Here is a 16,387-nt window from a genome sequence, read left to right on the forward strand (position 1 = left end):
GGAGACTTTTTACAGAGGGGAAAACTCTGCTGGAATTCCAGGAGAAACTTGTAATCACATTTTGATTTGCACTATGTATTGAAAGGATTTTGGACTTGTATATTTTCAGAAGAATAATGAAGAATATGTCTTAGTTCGTATGTTCTAAATGTATTCATGTGTTATTATTGCCAATTTCTTGTATGTCAAATTGGTAGTCTTTTTTATGCATATGTGATTTGTACAATTGATGTGATGATGCATAAGCAACCTTTGGTATGTTAGTTTGAATGTGTCGAAGTATCTTAACTCTGCGTATGTTGAGATTTGTCATTCTTCTTTGTCGTCATCTCATGGCTAAGCATATTGCGTTACAAACTCCCCTCATAATTTGTTGCGAATGTTGAGAAATCTCAGTTGATGGTCATATGTCTATTGTTGGGGTTTCTATCTTTATTTCCTTTTAGTTCTATGTTTTCTCCTTTATGTACTTTCAGGTTAAAAGTACACGAAAATCCTAAACACCCCTATCATAAGAGGGAGCTACCCCTCTCAAATGTAGAGGAAGATCATGTTTCATAGAATGATCTCTCCAACTATTGGAATGTTTGTCACTGCTTATTGGGCAAACATGGTCAGTTTCAGGTAAATGACCACAGTGACAAATCTTTTTACCAACACACCTATGCCTGTAGCTGCTACACTGTGACCTGTAATGATCTAATCTGTGAGTCCTGTCGATTGGTAGGTATCCTAAACTTAATGGGTACCTGTGTTGTGGTCCCACCCATGCCTGTCCCTGTCCAAGGCGTAGGTGGAGGTAGAACATCTGATATCCTCCTCTGGGTGGGTCTCCTATCATCCTTTATACCCCTCAGATCTGCTAACACTACACCTACCCTACCAGTACCACCAACACGAAGGAGAAGTCCTCTTCCTCTCCCTCCATCTCCTCCTCATCCTCTATCTTGTCCTCTATCTGTCCCTCCATCACCACCTCATCCTTTATCTCTCCCCAAACCTCCTCTATCACCTCCATATCCTCCTCCTCCTCCTCCTCCTCCTCCTCCTCCATCACCTCCTCCACCATCCCCACATCCCTCTTTGACCTCCTCTCCCTCCATCTCCTCATCATCATCTATCTCATCCTCTATCTCTCCCTCCATCACCACCTCATCCTCTATCTCTCCCCAAACCTCCTCTATCACCTCTATATCCTCCTCCTCCTCCTCCTCCATCACCTCCTCCATCATCCACACCTCCCTCTCTGACCTCCTCTCCCTCCTCATCTCTTTTTCTCACTCCCCCTCGCCTCTCTAGCTACTTATCCTCCTCATCATCAAAAGAAAGTAAAATCTCTGTTGGATCCAATATATGTGCCACTACATGTGCCATGAAGTAGGTCGAGAACTCCTTTGTCATCCTTGCATCAACAATCATAGCTCTGTAATCCCAGGTCTGACCTGCCAAAGTCATGTACTCCTCTACTGCCACTACACTATCCACTGTGGGCCCCTACTTGGGCACATCCTATCTCCGACAAGCATATAAGAATGTTCCCTGTGGCATCCCCTACTGTCTCCCATACTAGCACTACACACAACTATGCAAAAATCACTTGATAATAAAGGGCATCCGCTCGATCAAATATGTCGATATATAAAGATAGGGCATCTCTATCTCATCCTCAACCCACACCTCGCAATCCATATACAGTCTCCGAATGACTGTATCAATATGATGAAATTCTCTCCGCCAGTGCTTTAGTTTTTCCAGCTAGCATTGGACAATTATACCTATATATCCATACACATATGCCTACCCAACTAGCCTATCCCTATCTACAAGTGGTCTCGCCATAGGAATGTGCTCCCAAGCCCACACCTATAATAATGTCACCCCCACTGACAAACTGTTGTATCCCAGGTATACCACCTGGTGAAGCTCTATGTAAAGATGGGCTGACATGCATGACCCCCATGCAAACCCACGTCCCTAAGTAATCATGTCCTCCAACACCAATCCCCATCCCATAGCTAGTCCCTTCGACCTACGGTCGGGATACAAGAATCCACCAATGAAGCCTACTAAAACATAGGGTAAAGGAGAATAATCTAGATCTAAAAACTCCTACCATGAGATCTCATATCCATAAATCTTATCATCCTGGAAGATGCGACAAAGAGCCTCTATCCCACCCTTCGCAGTCTGCTCATATTGAAACAAGACCCCCACAATCAGAATCCACAGAATGCGATAATAGTCCTCCAGTGTGATTGTTATCTCGCTAGTAGCTAAATGAAAGGTGTTTGTGTCATTGTGCCACCTCTCTGCTAAAGCTGTCAACAAACCCCAGTTAATGATATACTGAGGCATGTCTAGTAAAGAGGTCAACCCGCATCTCTTAATCACATATCTATCAGCCTGTGACAATCATGGAATCAATGACCACAGTCGCGGAAATCACTCTCGTGACTGAAGTACACCAAGTTGTGCCTGCAAAACAACAAATGTCCATCATTAGTTCTCACATCTATCTGATGTATCCAATCAAAACAAAATCAACTTGAAAAAAAGAAGCATCAAATCAAGCACCATATCGAAACTCAAAACACCATATCGAAAATCAAAGATCCATATCGAAAATCAAAGACCCATATCGAAAATCAAAGACCCATAAGCACCATATTGAGAAATCATATCAAAGACCAATAAAACAAGCAACTCAAAATCCATATCACAAGCATCATATTAGGAATCATATCAGAAATCAAGAATCTGAACTCATATCGGACATCAAATTTAATTCCAAGGAAAAAAATCAAAGATCCACATCAACAAAAAATCAAGATCCTCATTCAAACACTTAATCAACTTGGAACTTCATAACGAAAGCAATTTCAACAGACTCTCAATCATCATATCAAGACTCAGACATCATCACAACAAGCAAAAAATTAGCTCAAAACCCATCCCAAAACACTCAGCAGGGACCTATCCACTCCTAAGTCATCTACCTCATCTATTCCTCCTGCGACGCATTCTTCCAAGTCTTTTCAACCCATTTTTCTTACCCACATGCCACAACATCCCATCCATGCACTAATATGCTAACTATGTGCTATCTTTCTACACCTATGCGCTATAATATTTCTTCCATGTGCTAAACTAACATATGCGCTAACTAGGGTCACCATAGCGCTCACCTGCTTACCTTATGCGCTAGTTCACCCTATGCGCTATCCTACACCTTATTCGCGCTAGCCTGTCAACCCAGTGTGATAAAATCCTAAACATGCTATCTAACACCTATGACACGTTGCAAAATATACCTAAGACATTGACCTAACTAGGTTACCCTACGCATTATGATGCTTATCATATGCGCTACCCTAGACCTCCTACATGCTAAAACGACAAAATTGAAAGCAAAAACTAAAAAATGTGACCAAAATCGACAAAATAAATAAAAAACATGGCAAATTTAGGTGACTTATAGGTGGACCATACATGGCGGGCCTCCGGTATTGACTAAAGTGCTCGAATTGGTGAGAAGCATAAGGAACTGGCATTTTCGTCAGAGCTAAGGCATCACAATCACAAGGAGACAAATGTGGTAATGACAAGAATAGAATCACTTTTTACCTTTTTATAGGGTAAAATTCAAAAAGGGTTAGTAGGTGGGGCATGTATTTTGCACATTTTATCCCTTTTAATCCTTATCAAACATCATTTTCAGGAGATGAATCAATTACACTGCATTCAACACAGTCAAAATTTCAAAATGCAATTTAAATAAAAAATGATTATCAAATCAACAAATTTTTCAAAATCCTTGATTCATCTCCCGAGGGGGCATCATCAATATCATTCATCAAATTTGGGGCATGATATGAACATTTCAACACATGACATCATATCGAAATCTCGACAGAAACATCATATTTGACAAAATTTTCTTTGAATCAACATGTGCACACACATCACTTCAAAGAGGGGCAAAATGTAGACATATAAAAATGACCACTTTCCTAAGTGAATATTTAATATTCATTTTAACCTCATTCCTCTATTTAATTAAATCCTGTTATTCACATTCATCTATTTAATTAAATCAATTACTCAATTTATTTAATTAAGTTCACCTAAGCCTTTCATAGCCTTTAATTAAATAAATCACTTTATTTAATTAATTCCCCTTTCTCCCTTTTTAATTAAATTTACATTTAACTAAATTGATCATTGCAAATAAATAAATGTAATTTATTTATTTTAAATCCCCCACTTGTATTTATGCAAGTTGCATCTATTTTTGTTGAAATAAAGTAATTTATTTTAATCAAAATTCCCCTCCATCCACTTGCATTTTCCTACATCTCCCACTTGCCTCTCTAAACCCCCTTCTAGATTCTTCTAATCACTTCTAAATTAGCCCAATCCATCTCCTAAATATTGTCACATCCCTAAGAAAAGGGAAGTCACTTCTCAAACCCTCATAGTCTTTGAAAACCATTAAAGGCTTTATGTCTTCAACAAGTTAACCTTTAAAGTCTTCTTAACCATTAATGGTTAACTCAACCTTCTTGCTTGATTAGAGACTTTATCTCTAACTCAACCTTCATCTAACCCAAGGGTCTCATCAAGCATTCATTTCTTTGACCATGGTTATTCCTTTAACCCTTGCACACAAGTTTATCCTTTGGGTAAAAGCTTTATCCAATGGATAACCTTAACCTAACCTTAACACTTACCTCCTACGGTAACCATCATGTCTTATCAAGTATTTAATGCTTCTTACATCTCCTCTCAAGTAGTCTTTTGTTTACAATTGTCACCATTTCATTGGTGAGAATTGTGAACATGGATTGATAACTTTTAATCTTGGCCCTTGTTAAGATTACCCAATCTTGACCATCCATTGCCCTATTTTTTCCTATAAATAGAGCTCTCATTCTTCATTTTCATATCCGATTCTTTAGTATCAAATTTATAGACATTTTGCTAAGTATTTAAGTTTCATGCATAATCATTTTTAAATTTAGCATTTAGCCTCTTTTTGAATAGAAATCATCTTAATAAGCATTTTAATAAGCATTTCTATTATCATAGCACTCTCATATTAGACTAGTATATCATGATAGGATAGGTTTTACTAATCGTTTATCTTATCATCATATCCATGATAGTTTAAATCATATTAGATTTAATATCATGCATAACTAGGAATTCATTCATATTAAGTTGATCAAGCATCCCTCATACTTGGAGTTGTCATTCCTAAAGTCACTTTGCTCAGTGATCTGAGAGCAAAGGCATTGACTTGAGGAATTCTGTGAGATAGAGAACAATGGAACGTTCCTTGGGGATTTGAGATATTCTATATAGCTTCATAACTTGCACCAAGAGTCCCATTGGTGTGTGGACCCTTTTTGAAACCAAAATTTCCATTTCTTAGCACCACTTTTCCCACACACACCCATAATTGGTATACTCACATAAGTCAGTTAAAGGGAAAAAGTTTGAGAACCACTGATTCACCCCTTCTCAGTGGTGCATTGTGTCTAACAATTTATGACCGATTTTTAATCCAACATAATGTTTCCATCCCATTTTAACCCCAACGTAGTGGTCAAGTTGAGGCGTCTAACAAAACTCTTCTCAAAATCCTTAAAAAGATAGTCGATGATGCTGGCCACAATTGGCACACCCAACTCAATCTCGCATAATGGGCCTATCGCATATATGTTTGTACCCCTATTGGTTCTACCCCTTACTCACTTGTCTATGGTGTCGAAGCCATCTTTCCCATTGAGGTTGCCTTAACATCATTATGAGTCTCCTTACATGATATTATCAGTGATGAAGAGTACAGGGTTTCCTGCTTGCAGGACTTGGAATTGCTAAATGAGTGTGGATAGAATGCATTCAATCACCTTAAATCATATCAATAATTCATGAGCTATATTTACAATCATAAGGTGAAACCTCACACATTTGAGGTAGGTATCTTGGTCCTTAGAGAAAACCCCAAAAATTAGCAAGATAGAGGGAAACAGGGCAAGTTTGAACCAAATTGGCTTGGACCTTACATCATCACAAAAATTTATGACTTAAGTGCATATTAGTTATACATGCTCAAAGGAGAACCATTGGATGATCATATCAACAACATACACCTTCACAATTTCTATACATATCTTTTTTGAGAATCCTATGAAAAATCCAAAAAATAAAATAAAAAATACAAGAATCTAGACCATTTGTGCTCCTTTTCTCATTGGGAAAGCTGAATTACTAACCATTGGCAGGCTTTGTAAGTTTTACCTTCTCATGGCTCCTTGGCTAAAGGTTCTTCTACTAGTATTAAAAGAAAAGAGGCTAAATGGTTGCCTCCTCCCAGGTCTAAATTCAAGTTATATTATGATGGGGTGTCCAGGGGTAATCCCAGGAAATCAAGTATAGGAGTTGTCATTTAAGATCATGATTTAAATATAGTTAAATTTATCTTTAAATGCATTATGGAGGGGACAAATAATAATGGAGAGTTTCAGGCCCTCTCTTTTGGATTGGACTTGGCCATCTCTATGATTATTAGAGATATTATTATTGAGGGGTACTCAATGGTTGTGTTCCATGAAATTTCTAATAAAAAATGTGCTTCATGGCAACTTCAATATTTATTAGACAAAATCCTTCTGCAACTATAGTTTTTTAGTTCTTATTCTATTTCTCATTGTTATAGGGAGGCTAACTTCATCATAGATTTCCTGGCTAATAAGGCTATAAATGAACATGTTACCTATTTGGAGGTGGCAACTAAGGATACTCTTCCCTTTCTCAAGAAAATATAATACCATTTTTTAATAATTTTTAGAGGCTCAAGATGTGGTTTTGATAAAAAATGATGGTATCATTCAAGAGGATATGTGTTTTTTGGTTGTTGTTGTAAGTGCTTTTGATGGTTGCCAATTTAGTAATTGTTGGCTTGGGTTGTTCTGGCATCTCCATTGAGGTTAAACATGGTTTTCATGTCTAATATTGAGGTTGTTGTCAAAACATCATGGTATTTTGCTCCTTCCATTTTTGGCATATTCCATGTGAGTTGATTGTCACTTTTCTTGAGGTCAATCATTGGGTGTCCCATTGTTGATATTGAGAATGGTGCCTTGTTGGTTTGCTAGATGCTTTTAGCCTTCTTTCCTCATTTTTGATTCTCTCAAGGCTTTGGATGACGTGATATTTGATTTGATTTGATTTGTTAGTTCTAGGGTGGTGGCCTAATAATGATTTCCATATATCTGTTGTGGTATTGTGTGCATTGCTTAAGCAATCTTTTCAATTACTTGCCTTTCTCATTACAATTAATGGGTGCTCTATCTTTTATCTCGGGATATGCACACCTCATGTCTCTTGGTGACATGCTTGTCCTTGCAATGATTTTTGACTTTGGCCATTGATCATCAGCTTACGAAAGAAAGAATGTGGGTATTTTTTTTGAGGTTACTTATGGGTCGATGAGACAGTCGACTTGTGAGTAATATTGAACATATCACCCAATATTAAAATTTAATATTTTCTCTCAACTGCTCATAATTATTATTCATGTTTTATCATTTTTCGACTATCATGAGGATTTTGGTATTTATGGTAAGATATTTTGGGATGTCATTCACTATCTATATATTTCTTTCTCTTGTTTCTTTTCATCAGCTTCTATTTGCACTCATGTCGATGCCTGCTTATATTGGACAATATAGGATTTCATTACCTACAAAATTCTATGATTTTCAGGACACTCATGCTTTTGATAATGAAAAACTTGGTAGGTTATTTAATTTGTGCACTCTGGATGTTCCTTATGCAATTAGAAAGGTGGTGGGTAAATTTTGGCTAGTTGAAAATACAAATTCTTTTCTATCGGAGGTGGCTTCTCGTTTTTATCACTGTTTGTATGAATATTCTTTTGGATGCTCCTCTAGTTCGAGATCTCTCAGATACATTCATTATTTCCTCCCTCTATACTTCTAATGATGTGGATTTTGTTTTGTCTTATTATAATTTTGAATACGGTTTGTTTCCTAATGGCAGTTTCTTTCCTCTTCTTAGCTACTTGCAAATGGCTAGTGCAGAGAATTGTTATTTGTAGCTAGGTGTGGTCTTATTGGTGGAAGCTATGATGACACCTTGCTAGAATTTTAGGCACTTATTGATCATGTTCCAACGGGTTTCTTGGCTATGGCGTTGGATGTGTTCATGAGGATTCACTCCCTTTTGGAATGCATGGTTGTTATCTCGAGTTCTCCTCATGTGGTGGATGTTGGCAATTGACAGTCAATTGGTTGGTTTCACTATGTTGTCATTGATGGAAACATGGTATTTTTTTCTGGCTTCATGTTTTGGTTCAGTTGTGTACTGACAGACACTTCACAAACACTACACCAGCATCGACACCGACACCGATAAGATAGAAGGATTTATTTGGTTACCGACAATGTAGGCCAACATGGTTTAGATTATGGTTATTGGTATTGGAGGCCGACATCTCTTGGATCTAGCATCGACAATTGTTTTTGATATTCATGTTTTTATGTTATCTAGCTGAAATGTAATTTGATATTGTAATAATCTTTGTAAGCCGACATAAGGCATGATGAGTTGTATAGGGTATATAGGTCAGTTGGATTAGATCATTTTGTAATGGGTATTGTAATGAAAATGTAATGGAGATGTGGATGTGATATGATGCGAAATATATTAGAGAGATTATGTATGTGAGGATATTTATGTAAGGGTTAAGGGTTTCAGACCAGAACATATAGAGCTTAACCGGAACTGTATTCTGGCATAGAAGATGCTATCTTTGGCAGTTCAACACTTCTCCAGATTGTAGTCTGGATTTATATATAGTCAGTGACACTTCTTTTGTGATTGAGCGGTGTTCTCTAGGCTATAAGTCTTCCTGCAAGTGCAGGCCCCTTATATTTTGTAATATCTCTTCATATGGCCAGTGGATTGATATTGTGGGTCACAAATCCCACCGTGGTTTTTCCTCTTTGAGGTTTTCCACGTATAATTCTGTGTGTTATGTTTCTCATTTATACGATTGACTTATTTGTTGCTTTACTTCTTTCAATTCTATATGTATCGATATACCAGTTGGTGTATGCATGTTTTAATAAGGCTAAAATTGATCATTTCAGTATAACACCGATTCACCCCCCCTTTCAATGTTATTGGATTCCAACAATTGGTATCAGAGCCTTGTGCCTTAGAGGAAGTTTAACAGCTTGAGGAGGATCCAAAATCTGGAATCCATGGACATTGGCTTGGAGAAGCAAATTGAGATGGCACTTGAAGATTATGATGTTGAAAGATTGAAGAACTTAAAGCTACAAGATGAATTGAATTTTGCTAAGGAATTCATTCTTGTCCTACATGAGAGGCTATCATCTATTCAAGCTAGGAGGAATGAACTTTTGAAAAATCAGGATGATGAAGAGAAAGATACACTTAAGGAACAATCTCAAAAATTGAGTCAGGAGAACATGGTTATGAGAAATGAAATGCAAGCTATAACTATGAGAATGTCTAAAGAGATTGAAGACCAAAAGAAAAAGGAAGAAAATCTTGTTGTATATCTGAAGAACAAATTTGAAGAATGTGGTAGGTTAGTTCATGAGAATGATATGTTGAGAACTGATTTAGTACAATCCCAGAGTAATGAACAAGAGCTTGAGAGACAAATGATAATTTTGAGAGATGATATAACTAGTGCAAGTGAGTATAAAGAAAAATTCAAGATTAGTTTAGCACAACTAGATGAGTTGTTGAAGAGACAAAGGCAGATTGGAGATTCCAGTGAACTTGGATTTGAGCAAGGATAGAGTTCTGGTACTACTAATGAAGATCAAAACCATAAGGCACCAATAAGGCAATTTAATGCTTATAAATTTAATGGTAGATGTTTTGTTTGCAATAGATTTGGTCACATGGTTAGGTAATGTAGAAACAAAGCAAATGATTAGAACCCTGATTTTGCTCCCGGTCAATGTTCTAAATGTAATAAGTATGGTCATAAGACAGAATATTGTAGAATGAATGTTAAATGCTATGCATGTGGAAAGTTTGGACATATGGCTAATCAATGTAGGTCAAACAATTATACCGGTTTTAGCAAAGCAATTCAAAGGAACAATGTTACATGTTATGCATGTAATGAGGTTGGACACATTGCTAAGTTCTGTAGAAGCATAAATCTACTGGTTGGTAATGGAGGATCAAATGAGAAAGGGAGAGAAAAGGTTAGTGAAATCCGACAAGATCATACTTAAAGATGGGTCAGGAAGACTGAAGAATAATCAACAAATGGGAATGCACCGACAGAGGAGGTTTCCCTTGCACCGACAAGTAGCTCATCTGGTAACTGAGGTAGATGCCTTAGGGGTAGTCAAAATTCATGAAGATGCTGCATATGCCCCGGGAAGAGGTTCTGGAAGATGTTCCAGACATTGGAGATTCTTATCTGACATGGATATATTTTGTTCGAGATCCGGTATCTTTCACTGGAAGTCATTGATTTTAATGAAAGATTAGGGTTTTTCTTTGAGGATAAAAGGTTGAATTCACTTCATTTTTTATCACCTTGCATCCAGAGTGATTAAGAGTGATCAAGAGCTATTCAGTACGATTAGATATCTTCTTGAGCGATTTCACTGGCGACTGGAAGACTTTGTTAAGGGTTTCATCGGAAGTTATCATCAAGTATTTATCCTTAATCATGGAAGAAAGATCATCATCTATTCCTATCTTTGTTGCAAATCTAGCTGTAGTAGAGGTCAAGGACCATCCCAGACCAATTTTCAAGTAGTACCCACATGTGGCTACCCTGGAAAATTTGGTTGGAGCATTTTCCTGTGTTCCAAAGGGAGTTGTTTATGTCAAAGATGTTAGGGCATACATACATTGTCACATTGAGGATTTGGGGACATCTGATATAAAGGGAATGTACATGAGCAAGCTTATGGGAGATTCTGGAAAGATCAAACTAGCATACAAGCACATTGAATACTTAGGGTTTACCAACATTCTGGACATTTCAGAATTTGAAGATAAAATCATTAGGTATGTTTTGAGTAGAGTACATGGGGAGTTTATCTAGTTGGATAAACCTTACAAGATCACTAAGGAAGCCATCAGGGCAATCACTAGTTTACCATAGGTTGGACAACATCCAAACAAGAAGGTTTCAAATGATTATGTCAACAAAATTACTGGCGCAACATCTGACAGGAGATCTATGAGAATCAACACTATTACCGACATAGACATCAGATTTGGTATCATGATCATCGGTTATAAGGTAACTCAGTCAAACTGATTGAATTCTGTTTCTAGCTCCTGCATTTTTGCAGCTTACAAAATGATGAGAGAAAATGAGAAATTGGATCTATGCAATTGGATGTTAGATGAGAATGACACTCTTAGTTTTGGGAAGAGGCAATGGGCATTTGATATCTCGATAGGGAGACAATTGAAATTGTCAATTACTACTTTAGACAAAAATTGAGATGCTAAAGTATGGTGATATTTTAAGGGATTCCAAAAGTCTATGAAATCTAGGGAAAGGGTTTCTAAGCATATTGTTGAAAAATACTCAATTGATATATGCTTCATGGTGAATAAGGATGAAATACTTATGGAAGCAGTCAAGCCCTAGAAGATTTGGATTGAGGAAATGGGCTATGAAGTTGATGCACAGATCCTTGAGGCTTATGAAAAAATGTTGATTGATGCACCTATTGATGAGGCTAAGAAGCCCTGTGGTACTGAAAAACATAAAACACAAGAGGTTGAAACAAAGTTCAATCGGAAAAGAGAGAGAAGTAGGGAGGAAAGGCAAGCAAGTTTGTTGAGAAAGTTTCATAGGACATCAAAGCATTAATTGATGTTGTCCTAGAGAAAAGGCAGGAAGAGGAAAGAACCATAAGTGTTCATTGAGACTATCACAACTGAGTCTGAATCTGAGGATGACACACCCCTGGCATTCAAAAGGGTTGTAAGGAAGAAAACAGAGGAAACAAAAGTAGAGGATAAAAAGAAACCGATTAGGAAAGTTACTTTCAAGTTACCAACACAAAAGAAAGCACCAAAAGCAACACCTTCAGCTCCATCTGGTACTGCAAAAAGGAAGAAGAAGAATGACATTGATATGGCTATTCAATTTGGTAATGTAACTATCATTCCACTAAAAACTTGTGCAAAATTAGTTGATGAAATAACTAAGGATGGCATGTTAAAGAATGTACAGTTTTATTATGAACATTTAGAGGATGATGAACAAAGAGAGGTAGAGGAACCAGTATTGTTATATTTGAATATTTATAAGAAAGCCGTAATAGAAATTGAAAGTCAAATACTGACAGAATTGTATGATATGTTAGATGCTAGGAGACTATCAACAATGCAAGAAGATAAACACATAAAAATTCAGGAATTATTATCTATTTGTATTTCTATTACTCTAGAAGAAATGGATAGGACACTTGAGGTGGCAGATAGAAAATTCTTTAACAACAAACATAGAATAACCAATCTGATGCTAGGAAGGGTAAATGAGATAATAAATGAGACCCACAAGGCATGGGTTAAGTTCTTAGGAGAGAAATGAGGTTTCTTTACTTCATCAGAATCAAAGATAGACACTATAGATGCCCCAGTTGAAGGAAAAGGAAAGGGTATTTTGGGTACTTCATCCTTAATTTTGAAAAACATTAAGATAGTGGAAATTAAGCCCCCAGTAGATACAAGTGTACAGACAAATGTTGAGATACCAGCAAATACAAAGAGTGAAAAATTTGATAATGTACAGGATACTAATGTTGAGGATAACAGTCATCCAGATACAGATGTAAATGTTGAGGTTAAAGTTCCTACAGGGGAACTGACAGTTATAGAGAGTGCACCAAGTGGCGAAGACACCGGTGCAAGTGAGGAAACTATAATTAAAGGACAAAACTTCAGAGGAGAAGAAAGGGGAATCTGACAGGGAACCAGTAGTAGGTCCATCATTGTTGTCAATTGACACCTCACAGGTTGTAAAGAAAAACATAACTAAGATGAGTCCTATGGAACTCATGATGATGGCTGCACATAAATTAATGGAGGGATCTACGGATAAAGGGATTATTGATCAATCTATCATTGTTTTACACAGACTAGTCCTAGATTGCAAGATTGACAATGAAGTGAGCCCATATGGTAAGCTTAAGACAATTACTGAGCACATTTCAAAGGATTTTCAATCCTTGCAGTAGATTTCAAACAGACAAGCACTGGAAAGGTTCACACAAGCTAAAAGATCTGCATTTGATTAGGTGATTGAATCTGAGAAGAAGAAAATTGATGAAAAGCTGAAACTAATAGATAATTCTTTGAAATAATGTATAAATATATACAAAGTATGTTGTAACACAGATATACTTACAGTTAATGTGGATAAAAAGATAAAGGAATTTTAGGAGAAAATTGCAAGTATAGCTAATTCTTTTGATTGATTGACTTCATTGATTACATCAATTGATGATCAAATTTTGATTTTGGAAGCCCAAATTTTTGTTCTTGCAAAGCAAAAAGACAAAATCATAAGAAGAGCCAAAAGTCTGAGAGGCTTGGTGAGTCCCCGATTGGATTCACTTAGTGTACAAAAGAAAGAATGTATGGATATGGTTGGAAAGCCCACACCAGCAGAGATAAGTGAGAAAGAACCTTGTTCACATATACTAAATGGACTTGTATCTATTTTTGACACTTTCAAATCTGGTTGGGATACTTATCTTGAGCTATTGGAGAAGGCATATCCAAAAATTTTCAAATTTGTTAAGCTTCGATAAGATATTTTGGGGATATTCATTATATAGTTTTTGGATCTTTGGCATTCTTTTTAGAACTTCTGATGGCATTGATGTCAAAGAGGGAGTGATATAAATGTGAAAAAGAAAAAAAAAAAGGAGTTGCATACATTAGGGGGAAATATGGAGATATGGGAATATGTAGTATATTCAGCTCAGGGGGAGAAGACAGGATTAAATCAACAGATGAAACCTTGACAATTTTTCACATGAGTGTTGCCATGAATTCCAAAGGGGGAGATTGTTGGCAATTGACACTCAATTGGTTGGTTTCACTATGTTGTCATTAATGGCAACATGGTATTTTGTTCTGGCTTCATGTTTTGGTTCAATTGTGTACCGACAGACACTTCATAGACACTACACTGGCACTGACACTAGCACCAATGAGATAGAAGGATTTCTTTGGTTACCGACAATGCAGGCCGACATGGTTTAGAATATGGTTATCGGTATTGGAGGATGACATCTCTTGTATCCGGTATCGACAATTGTTTTTGATATTCATGTTTTTATGTTATCTAGTTGAAATGTAATTTGATATTGTAATAATCTTTGTATGCCAACATAAGGCATGATAAGTTGTATAGGGTATACAGGCCAGTTGGATTAGATCATTTTGTAATGGGTATTGTAATGAAAATGTAATGGAGATGTGGATGTGATATGATATGAAATATAGCATAGAGATTATGTATGTGAGGATATTTATATAAGGGTTATTCCGGAAAAGGGTTTAGGGTTTCAGACCGGAACAGATAGAGCTTAACTGGAACTGTATTCTGGCATAGAAGATGCTATCTTTTGCAGTTCAACACTTCTTCGGATTGTAGTCTGGATTTATATGTAGTCAGTGAGGCTCCTTTTGTGATTGAGCAGTGTGCTCTAGGGTGTCATCCTTCCTGCAAGTGCAAGCCCCTTATATTTTATAATATCTCTTCATATGGCCAGTTTGATATTGTGGGTCTCAAATCCCACCATGGTTTTTCCTCTTTGAGGTTTTCCATGTATAATTTTGTGTGTTATGGTTCTCATTTATGTGATTGGCTTATTGCTTGTTTTACTTCTTTCAATTATGTATGTACCGGTATACCGGTTGGTGTATGCATGTTTTAATAAGGCTAAAATTGATCATTCTTGTATAACACTGATTCACCCCCCCTCTCAGTGTTATTGGATTCCAACAGTGGAGCCTTTGCAGATGGTTCATCTAGTCTTGGACAAGGATTCTGATGGTTTTGAGATTAATGTTTCACGTGTGCTTTCCCCTCCCAAGGAAGGCATAAGTGATTGGTTTCTTAGGTTGTGATATTTTGCATGCTTTTTGCCATTGTGTCCTTCTTGTTCATACCCCAATTTTTCTTGGGCTATGATTTTTGTAATATCATCTTCTATTAGGTTGTTTACAACCTAGGGGTGGTGGGTGGTCCATTATTATCATTGGTACTTTTCATTTTTGGTTGGGACTCTCTCTCTTCCTGGATTTTTTCTCAGGAAACATACTGGGGTGAGATTTATATCAACGGGTTGGGGTACTTGTATATGGTAATATGTAATTGTTTATGTAATCTTGTATTTGAGCTACAACCAAAGTTTTTCTTTCTGGTTCTTTCCTGCTAGTATGCTCTCTTGAACCAAGTCTTATGTAAACTTTTTATAATTAATTAATAAAATGTTCAATGGCTACCTCACTTTTATTTAAAAAAAAAAAAACCTTGGCAAGCATGCATCTTCTGTGACAAAAAAACACTAAAAATTAAAAAAAGAGAAATAAATTCATCCAATGATGAAAGCCACTTCAGTGGCACCCTAGGTAAGTCACATCAAAGCTAAGAATACCTTTTTTTCTAAACACATCATTGTCGACATATCAAGTCACATTGGCCCATGTTCAATATGTTTTGAGCTTGGTGCCTTCGCCCATTCATCAAATAGGTTGGATTTATTTGTGTAATGATTATTAATAAATAAACAGATTCAAACAACAACCATTGTGAAATTTTATATCTATCCAATAAACCAATTAAAGGATAAGATGCAATGCTTGGGAAAATAAATGAAAATATAAAATCAATTTTCCTCAATATGGAAGAACCAATGTAATTAGATCCTTCATCTTTATGATGCTCAAAATCAACCTGCATATCATGCTTATCAACACTACCTTATGCAAACTTATATATATTGTAGACCTATAAAAATGACCACTTTCTTAAGTGAATATTTGATATTCATTTTAACCTTATTCCTCCATTTAATTGAATTTTATTTAATTAAATCATTCACATTCATCTATTTAATTAAATGAATTACTTAATTTATTTAATTAAATTCACCTAAGTCTTTTCTACCCCTTTAATTAAATAAATCACTTTATTTAATTAATTCCCATTTCTTCCCTTTTTAATTAAATTTACATTTAATTAGATTGTTCTTTGCAAATAAATAAATCTAATTTATTTATTTAAATCCCCCACTTGTATTTATGCAAGTTGCATCTA

Source organism: Cryptomeria japonica, chromosome 10 (assembly GCF_030272615.1).
Source record: "Cryptomeria japonica chromosome 10, Sugi_1.0, whole genome shotgun sequence".
NCBI classification, from domain to species: Eukaryota; Viridiplantae; Streptophyta; class Pinopsida; order Cupressales; family Cupressaceae; genus Cryptomeria; species Cryptomeria japonica.